Raw genomic sequence first — 10926 nt, forward strand, 5'->3', positions numbered from 1 at the left:
TCTTCTTACTTGATTGTGCGTAAACAATCCCGTAGCAAACGTGGCACTCAGAACTTCTTTTCCTCTTTGCGAAGAACAAAAACTATTGAAAATCCTCAACAAATCATTACAGAGGTTATTGGTTATCTGAAAAATACTCACGTCATGTTAACGTGTTTCCTTTGTTCAAATTTTGTCAAAAAAATTAATGATGCCCTTTATTCCTGGAATAATGCGTTAGATTTAACACATCTGTTCTGTCGGCTTCTTAAAAGCCATGACGTCACCAAATACTTCATGATATTTTCAAGTATTCAGAAGTGTTAGACTTGACCGTGTATCTCAAATTCAAAATTCAATTTTTTTTAGTACTAAGTTTAAAAAAAACTTTCCGAGGAGCCCTAAAAATGCCACTTATGTAAAGAGATCATATACATTTCTCATCAAATCCGACAAAACAGGCGTTGATTATAAGGACCCAGGGCTTCAACGATCTCGCTTTAATAAACGTCAATGAGCTTTTATTGCACCGGACAAGATTCATTCTACGACATCTATCGGAGAGTGTATCGATCCATCGACAAATAGAGGGAAAACTTCTTCAGTGTTCTTCTTCCTCGACAAAAATCGGTTAGAAAATCCCGAACAGTAACAAACCACGCTTTCCGTCCCATTGGTTAACTATGTATAGTCGCCGTCTCTATATAAAACTGGTCTTATATGTATGTACCATGCCGGCTTACGTCAAAATCAATTTAGTCGCCTATCAAACTTGTACTTGTCAATTCCATTACAGTGATTGGCAGGACAGAGAATAGGAAGTATTTCTGGGTGAAAGTTTTGACCCGCGTTTACGAAAATTACCGCGGTTGGCTAGATTTTATTGTTCCCGTTAATTTTAGCAATTAGTTGTAACCATCGGTCAATGAAAACCAGCGTTTTTATCTCCCCCCTCTTTTTAATCTCACTTATCATTGTTAGTTACAACTAGCATGATTAGCGGCAATCGGAAGTAAGCTTTTCACTGCCGTGAGCTATATTTGGTACAACTATACATAATTATGAAGTATGCAACAGAAATTATCAGATATATGAGAAGTGTTATCAGGTGTTTTCACTTTGAGGTATATCTGAAGCTAGACATAACAGGAAACGTGAGCTCAGAAAAATAATAAAATTACGAGAACAGTTGTAAATTATTTGAACTGAATCAATTAATGATCAGTGTTAAAAGGTGTAGAAAAAATAATCATACGCCTTCGAATAGCGTGATTACTTCTTACTAGCAGTAGCAATAGCGGTTAGGTATAAAAAGTAAAGCTAACTGCAGATTTGGTCAAAGGTAACGAGATGTAAACAGGGCTAGCGCTAACTTTATTCTCTAACTCTAATCCTAGCCCACAATCTCGTCACGTGCCTTATAGTCCTGGGCCCTGTTTCACAAAAACTTAAACTAAAATCACTAAAATAGATTTTAACTAAAATCAAAATGAAATTTTAAATGTTATGCCTTTCACGAAGATCGATTGTAACTTAAAATTCAATTTTAATAGATTTTAGTTAAAATTGCTTGCGCTCGCGCAGTGCACAATTCCGGCGAGGGCACTCAGGGTGTAAGCTTAAACGCTTCGGAACTGAAAACTGTTGCCAGGTTGAACTAACCGTTACAATACCAATGAGGAGAGTTTCATACGTTGTAACAATGTTTGCACATGGTCGTAGAAAGATGAAATAAATAAGTTTATTTCGTATTATTCGTTTTGAAATGTATAAGTTGGTTGTCCTTGAACTTGCATGTCGCTTTCGTGACCTTGGCATTTGATTTACTCGCAGGCTTCAATATCGATAAACTAAATCGCTTGAATTTCGTAGTTTTATGGTATTTTGGATAACATAAACTATTGACAATTGTCACAAACATGTGATATTTCTGACTCAAACGATTAATCTAAACTAAAGTATTGTCGAATTTTAAAAGTATTTAACAACTTTTAAACTAGTTCTTGGGGTTTTAATTTGGGGCGTCATCTAATTGCTTATATTGCCATACAATAAAATAAACGGGTGGGCCGCAGCTGTATTTCCCATGCAATGAAAAGGAATTGAATGAAAATTATTTTTGTGAATGATAGTATGTTTAAATTATTAAACCCGGGCCATTGGCAATATTATCATTATTTCAAATATATCTATATGTCGCAATAGATCTCACAACGTAGCTCTTATCAATGTTTGTTAATGTCGTGATTTAAGTTAAAAGGGAGTGGCGGCTCTCCTAAGTTAAAATTGTCCTTAAAATAGTTTTGTGAAACGCCACTATTTTAAGTTAAGATACAATTTTAACTTACAATATTATTTTAGTGGATTTTATCTAAAATGCTTAAAATCGTTTTGTGTTACGCATCTATCTTAAGTTAGGATGGAATTTTAGTTTAAGACGATTTTAAGGAGATTTAAGTTTTTGTGAAACAGGGCCCTGTTTAATTTCGCGACCCTGACGAAATCTGCAATTGGCTCTAATTTTTAGACTTTACCCAGCAATAGCTTGTACTTAGATTATTGGAAGTTAGAATTCCACGGATGCATGGTATTTGATACTTTCCTAAAGCAATGACAACGAAATTGTCGCTTCATTAGCCATTGCTACATCGGATACCAATTCCGTTTGAAAGAACTACAGGACATATCCGCTCCCCGGCCAACGCAGGGAGCGAACACCCGAGTAAAATGTTGACTCACTAAACTGGGGGTCCCGTGTTCGATCCCTGCGTTGGCAGAGAAAGTTCGTCTGGATTTTCCGGCGTGGTTCCTCCATATCAGCGATGCAGGCCAGATGGCCTGGGAAGGGATAACGCATTGCCGTTCGAAGGGGACGTAAAACCGAGGTCCTGACGTGTACACATCCCCCATGGTACACCGAATGACGTATGCCCGTCTTTATTAGCCCAATCGGGGCAGAACAATAAGACGTTAAACCCATTTCATTTTAGAAAATCCCGACGATGCAATTATTCAAGAAGCTAATCGACGTGCACGTTAAATATCCCTTCAGGTTGGAATTCGATATACATGTAAGTGTAGGCCGTAGCGTAGTTGCCCGGGCGAAATTTCCCTCATAGCACACTATATGGCGTATGCCCGTCTTCATTAGCCCAGTCGGAGCAGAACAGTAAAACGTTAAACCTACATGTACGTCATTTGCATTTCAGAAAATACCGAGGATGCAATCCTTTAAGGTGTTTCTTATAGTTTTGATTGATATAATATGTTCTTATTTTAATTATTGGGTACCTAACCATTACTCTAGCGTAGTGAGAAATAATAGATTATTTAGATTAATTAGTAGCTCTGCCATTTAAAAAAACACGCAGAATAATCATTTTGGTTTATAATAATATTAGGGACAGCGCAGTGCAAGGTCAATAACGCACAATAGACTTTAGACGTTCATCATCATTTTGCATGATGAAAGTGGTAGACACCATTGTGATGTTCCTTGGATGATAAGCATTAACAAATATGTATATTGCTCGGATTTATATTTTTTATATGATACGACAGACTGGGACTCGTAAAATTGCTTGTGGTATTACATAAAGATAAAAATGAGCAGTTGCGACTCCTTTAAGCTATATTATTATGGATATTTAAGATTTTGTTGGTTATGTTTAAGATCGAATGAATGGTTTAACGTCCTACTTTTTTGTACCAGCCAGACTAATGAGGGCGAGCTTTAAATGAAGCTACACTGTATGAACTCAAAAGTGGGGCTGGGGTAACTAATTTGACTCAAAATGACTAACATTCTTTGATTTGGGTAAAAATGAAAATCGTCGATTTCATTGGATTGCATGCGTTTATTTGTAGGACGACAATCTATTTTCATTGAAAGGTTTTATGCCGATATATTCCGCTGCCAACACAGTAGGCTAAGCCAAGTCTGTATAAATAAGCCGACTTGCGTTAATCTTTTCATGTTTTAATCATAGCGCTAACTCTATCCCTTATCGAAATTACAAATCATTTCAACCTAATCCAATACTTTAATTTATGGCTGATTGACTGACAGACTAGTTGATGTTTAACACGTGCTTCCACGGTAGTGATATCGCAGTGGTTGGTGTCACAATAGAGTGTGTGCCAACAAAAGTGGGATAATATTGGTTTTGTTGTTTTTCCTTCATTAAAGTTTCCACTTCTGCCGCTATAATTATTTGAAGAATTATTATTAAAGAATGAAACCTCAGAATTGTTGACAGCTGTACTTTAGCAGAGCGACTATGCAACAGTTCAGAATAGGGACAAGAGAGAGAGAAATGGGGTTTAACGTCCACTCGACACAAACTAGGTCATTTCGGGACTAACATATGGTTTAATTTTATTTCAATAATTCGCTTGCGCGTAGGGGTCTTTAGCAGTGGAAGGAAACCGGAGGACCCGGAGAAAATCCACGAGGCCGGACAGGCAGCCCTACTCCTTGTCACGTACAACCGGGGATTCGAAACCACGCCAGTTGACTCAATGACAGGCCTTATGATACAGCACGCACGTGCTAACCATTCGGCCACCCGACCCCCCGAATAGGGACAAAGTGTACAAAAATCCTCCACTTATTCTTATAAGAATACATAATTCCTTTCACAATGACCATTTTGTTAGTGGGAAATATGGAATTAGATAAGGATAATAGTTACAAAATTGCTATAACTCAACTTATAATAGAACAATCTAAGAGGCTGGAATTTGGCTTAATTTCATTTCATAAGAAAGAGGCAAGACGTAGATCAGACGCTATGACCATTCCGTATCCTGTATGGCTTTTAGATAACATAAAGACAGTGACGGGTTAGCTGCAAGTAGGCTCGCTTATTATGGTTGCATCTTATAAGATCTACAATTTTGGAATCATATCATAATTTCTCTGTGTAATTTGTGATAAAAGGAGAAGTAGTCCCGCGGGTGGTGTTCACATTTCGTGAGATCTTTCAGATTGGTCCGGATAAAAGTTAGACAAGAGACGACGTGTAGATGGATTAGGTATAATTTGCAATGTGATTTCTCCAGCCAGATATATAGATTACATTAGACAACATTCTTGGCTGTCGATATGTGATTGATAGATATCCGTCTACATCAGTTAACATTGAAAGATAAGAACCAGATTTCAATACATGAATTATATATATATGGCGATTTTAAGAAATACTAAAGGGGATTTAAAATAATGATCTTAAACTCTATCTTAAGTTTTATGATGTTATATTAAATACTGTTGATTAACTTTTAAGAAATAATAAAGTGGGAATTAAAATAATTATCTTCTACTCGATCATACAAAGTGTTGATTACCCTTTAAGAAAAAGTACTAATATATTGATCTTAAACTCGATCATACAAATAGTGTTGACTACCATTTAAGAAAAAGTGGTACTAATATAATGATCTTAAACTCGAAATAGTAAAGTGGGATTAACTCGATCTTAAGTTTTACGATTTTATATTGAATGCTCTCAATGAACGTACTCAATAATTACTGAACTTAAATCCAAGCCCCCAGATAGTTTAGGTAGCTACCACCTTCGTCCTACAAAGCAACGTCCCCTGAGTAGCAACTTTCGACTGTGGATCAGCTATAGTGGTGTGGAACTATCCAGTCGAATTATACTGCTTCATATCCGCACTACCATCACATAAATAAAACTACAAGAAAGAGATATACACTAAAATTAAAATATAAGGTAGCCCGAGAGAGTTGAAGACCACGCCTATTCCAAAGTACTCTTGCCAAGAAACATGGAGTTTCAAATAGTATTCAAATGGAATAATTTGGCAATTTGATGTTTGGTTTAGTTTTGTGATTCACTTCCCACCAGCGTACTCCTTAAACACGAAGATATTTTATGGTTTAACTTGGTTTGCTTTAAACTCGCATAAAGCACTATCTGGAAACATGCCTTTTAATGTTATATATTCTCCTTTCACTTTCACAATCATCATCGAGTGTTTATCACTATTTAAGGTTGTTCTCGGGAGACAATCATTAAATCTCTAACTATTCATCATATTCTTTGATTCTATCTTCATATCACTTATAAATAGATTCCATGGTCTCATCATAATATACAGACCATCACAGCGGCATATCAAGAAATCAAAGAACGAAGTTACAGTACCCAAGAGATGGATTTCTTTCATTCATTATAGAATAAAGACAGTGAAGTGAATCAATGTCGCGGGCTCTTGCTTCTGAAGAGTGTATACATGTAGCCCGCCTCACAGACACTTTTATTTTGTTTGTTTTATAAACAACAAATAAACAAAAACACAAAAAAACACAGCGGACTTCAGTTTCTACAACCAATCTGTCGGTTGCATGAGTTATTTGCTCTGTGTTCTACACTAGGGGGGTTACATATTGGTGTACTTTGTTCCCCAATCCGTATTTTATTTTGTTTTTAGAATATTGCGTTAAAAAAAACAATTGATAACTGTTGCCTGATAGATGTGCTCTATGCGTTCTTCATACGTTTGTCTGCGTTGTGGAATCTTCTACTTTTGAATATAATTACAATTCTAAAACTCACTGATTACGAGATATAGGCCTCATCGAAACCTCCTGGAAACCATCATATTGAAATAATGTTAATTACAGTATTTCGCTGCGAATTTGGATATGATATTAATTACGGAACTTTGCTGCAAATTTCGTGTATATGCCGTGCCAGATTTACATATAGGCTTGACAGGCTGTTGCGTATAGGGTCTCGGGTCTAGGAAGCCTTCGGCCAATATGTATAATAACTTTTACACTGAACTGCATACTTAAACATCCGCCATCATACTCGGCTATGCTCAATTGTGTTTAAAACAAACTTTCAACTTCCTCTAGTCGCGAGGGTGTTGAATTAGCAGGAATCCAAGTTAAATAGCTTAGGGCTTCTCTTTATATAAATCTGGCACTGGATATATGTATTGGTTTCTTTAGCACTTTGTTTGGGATCAAAAATTACCCCCCCCCCCCCGCGCATATCATTTAAGATGAAAAAAATTACAGTAATTCTCAAAACGAAACACTTTTAAATCATATAGTAAGTTGTGCATGCCATAACACATTTTACGTCTACATTTTGATTCTGACTTCGATCTTAGGAATAGTACATAATAAAACGATGTAATTATAAAAAGCCCGAAATCCAACACGATATGCAGTTATGGTAAATTTGACATCCAAAAAAGTATATAAATATCTACACTGTTCTCTAATCTATCTGCAAAGTTTGGTGACTCTCTTTAATTAAACCGGGCAAAAATCAAGTAAAAGGGTCATTTGCATGATCAAAATAGAACTTAAATAATATCAATTTGTACAGATCTACCTTAAAAAAAACTATAATAATGAGGAACGGTATTATTCAATAATTCTGAATATACGTGACGTGAAAGGCCTAAAGGTATGAGGTATAGTATAACAATTATAATCCTTAAATACGTTCAACTTCGATTCTATTTCCTTGTCCAGTGTAATTATACTCTCTAAATTGTGACAAGACAATTGGGTAACTAAGCGACAGAAATTGGTGAAAATGAAAAATTAACCCCTTGGAGTCGCATGCGGAACGCAAAATAAATACCCCTCGTTCGTTAATATTGACTATCAAACAATAGATTAACAACCAGCGTATAATAGAGATAACAATATACCTGTAAATCCAACTGAAACCTGAAATGACATCAGATTAATTAAAATAACAATACAGTACTAATGAGTTGCATAAATACAAAACCAAAATGGCTTCGCCGAATTAAATCTATTTAAACTAATCATCAAGGGTAAAAGTAAATGTTAAGCCTCACATAGTTGGAGTCATAAAGTTTTTGATTCGACAAAAGTTAACTGTGTTCTTGGAAATATAGGTCTATTATTACATTTCTAACATTCAGCAACATACTCGGGTACCATGGATATCAAACCCTGTGATAATTAAGAGAACTTTCCGAGACTTTTAATCAAAGTGTGAGTCATTAGAGAGGTGGGTAATATTTTGTTGACATTGGGATGACAAGAAAACTGTCTTCTGTTGTTGCTACATTTGTTTTAAATTTGTGCAATTCCCAGTATATGTGTTATTGGGAAAATTTGCTATGTTCTATTATATAAAACAATCCCGTCGGCCTATCTGAAGAATGTTGCTCAGATATACAAAGGGAAGCAACTATACTTTTTTCAAACATCGATAGTTAACTTGTTTATTCAATTCCTTTACTTTCCAATGGCAGCAGTGGCCGCTCTTTAAGGTTATAAAGTTATACCTCAAATTATATATCAGCCCTTTCGATTAGCATTCCATTGATTCGCCTTTTGAAATCCTGATCCAAACTATCGCTCCAATAAGCAATCAGTAGAGTGGCGGGTTTCGTGCACGAGTCAGCTAGGTAGTTAAAAGAGACACTGAAGTTATTTTTATACTGTTTATATATATAGCTGTCAATTTAGAAGTCATAGAGTACTTGGTATTTTGGAAAATTAGGCGGTTTTAGGTTGTTTTTTTTTTGTATTCTGTTACTCAAAATTAATTACCTATATTTTCTCTTTAACGGGGTAATGTCATACGTTTCTGCCTCTACAAGCTACCTTATATTTTGTGTTATATTTCCCCGTAAGTGTTGAATTACGAAAAGTGTAATTTTGTATTCTGTTACTCAAAATTAATTACCTATATTTTCTCTTTAACGGGGTAATGTCATACGTTTCTGCCTCTACAAGCTACCTTATATTTTGTGTTATATTTCCCCGTAAGTGTTGAATTACGAAAAGTGTAACGGTAAACCAACATTATTAGTGTCTATATTTGATTGAAACGAAATCCAATACGTTTTAAACCGAAAAGAAATCCAAGATGAGCAATATCAACTATACACTCCTCTTGTGTTCTTTTACGAATGGTGTAAAGTTAACCTGCGATTTATTGGTTTGTTTCCTCCTTTTATTTACTGATATTTGGCTAGATTTAATGTGTCTATGTTTGATTAAAACGAATTCAAAATTCTTTTAATATTGAAAAGAAATGATTAACATCAAACACTTATAAATCATATTTAGTTGAATGTAACATAATTCAAAATTCATATATATATATATTATAGGCATAGTAAATGATCAGACATTACTTGAGCGTTCGAAGTGGGTGTAAAATACGAATTTCGAAACATAAAATCGCGAAGTGACTCGAGTATTCAGTATTTGTTGAATAAGTTCCGTTGTATTTTTGTATTTGAATATATACAGGTGAACATCATGCAGGCCCAAGATTTTCCCTTGAAAGTCGAAGAGGTTATTTCCCATTAAGAATTACACCCGAATAGCCTAATCTTTGCGAGGTGATACCCGCTCTCAAACAAATCACTAAAAACTCTACGCGGTTGGAATAGTTCGATGAAATGTTCATTTTCTTTATACTTTAAACAATCCAACAAAGTATTGTAAGATTTCCTCAAGAACTCTTTTCGTAATGTGTTCACAATATTTCATAACTTTGAACGTAAACGGGGAGCTCTCAAACAAATCACTAAAAACTCTACGCGGTTGGAATAGTTCGATGAAATGTTCATTTTCTTTATACTTTAAACAATCCAACAAAGTATTGTAAGATTTCCTAAAGAACTCTTTTCGTAATGTGTTCACAATATTTCATAACTTTGAACGTAAACGGGGAGCTAACTCCTCAATTTGACCTCGAAAAATCTGAAAAATCTATATTTGTTGTTCATTTCTTGCAATGTCTATGTAGTTTGTCTTGTCCGCAGGGTTGTCTGTGATAACTCCTCAAATCCCGTATGAAATTATGTATGGTTCTTCTTAATAACTTAGTGAACAATTCCACCGAGGTTTATACATGTAGTCAAGAACTTTGTCCTGTATCGCGTTAACAATTACGGGGGGATAACTCAGGGATTTGCAAAGGAAATAATTTGAATTTGGGTAGAGCTTTCTTTGGGACCCAAAGGAACAATCCTTATAAATGTAGAATGTTCACAAGAAATTGTGGACGAATGACGGAATGCTAGGCGTAGGTGACGACAAATTATATTAACATTTATTGCTGCTGTACAAAACAAGCGGCTTCAAATTTGCACTGCAATAATACCTTGTCACTGCTTAGTCTCTAGCATTCAGACAAATATTCTACGAATGCCGAGACTAGTCCCTGTCACACATAAGAATTCGATCTCTTATCGCACCATATCTTAATGACGTATGCATGCGCATTTTAGGCAGCGCGTGTGTGGCTAGTTACTTGGAGTGTAGTCACAGACGCAACCATCAATACACTGTTTCAACAATGAATATTCATATGAATATTCATATGCATAGTCCTTCCCAGGGTCGATGCCAAGCTTACCCCCCCCCCTCCCAACCCCGCTACTTAAAAAAAAACAACGAAAAACAAAAATCAACCTTAATATACAGTCTTAGTTTCTCTACCGTTATGCCTTTCAGTGATCTAGTGATCGAGTGAGATCTAGCTACTTCGGACCAGTTGGGTAACATGACGAGGGAAAGAGTCCATCCATAGACAATCTGTTATTTGATAGTGTTCCTATTATGAATCCAACTCACAATTTTTGAGAAAAAAAAGAGCCTTTCGGCCAGTTGTCCAAAGATCCGTTAACTTTTAACGACTCGTTAACATGGAGTTAATGGATCGTTATCTTTAACGGAGAGAAAGTCTGTTGTTGGAGGCCCCGTTAACTTTAACTTGCCGTTAATTTGCTGTTATATGTACCGGAGGTGTTGGGGTCCGTTATCTGTTTAACGATGGCATTCGTCGGATGTCAGTCGAAGTTTACCCCTAGGACAAAATCATAGATTACCAGTGTAATTTTATGTAGAACATTCTAGAGGGTTGGGCTATTCCATTTCCTATAGGATGGAATTCTATATTATTG

Source organism: Patella vulgata, chromosome 7, assembly GCF_932274485.2.
Source record: "Patella vulgata chromosome 7, xgPatVulg1.2, whole genome shotgun sequence".
In the NCBI taxonomy this organism is placed as follows: Eukaryota; Metazoa; Mollusca; class Gastropoda; family Patellidae; genus Patella; species Patella vulgata.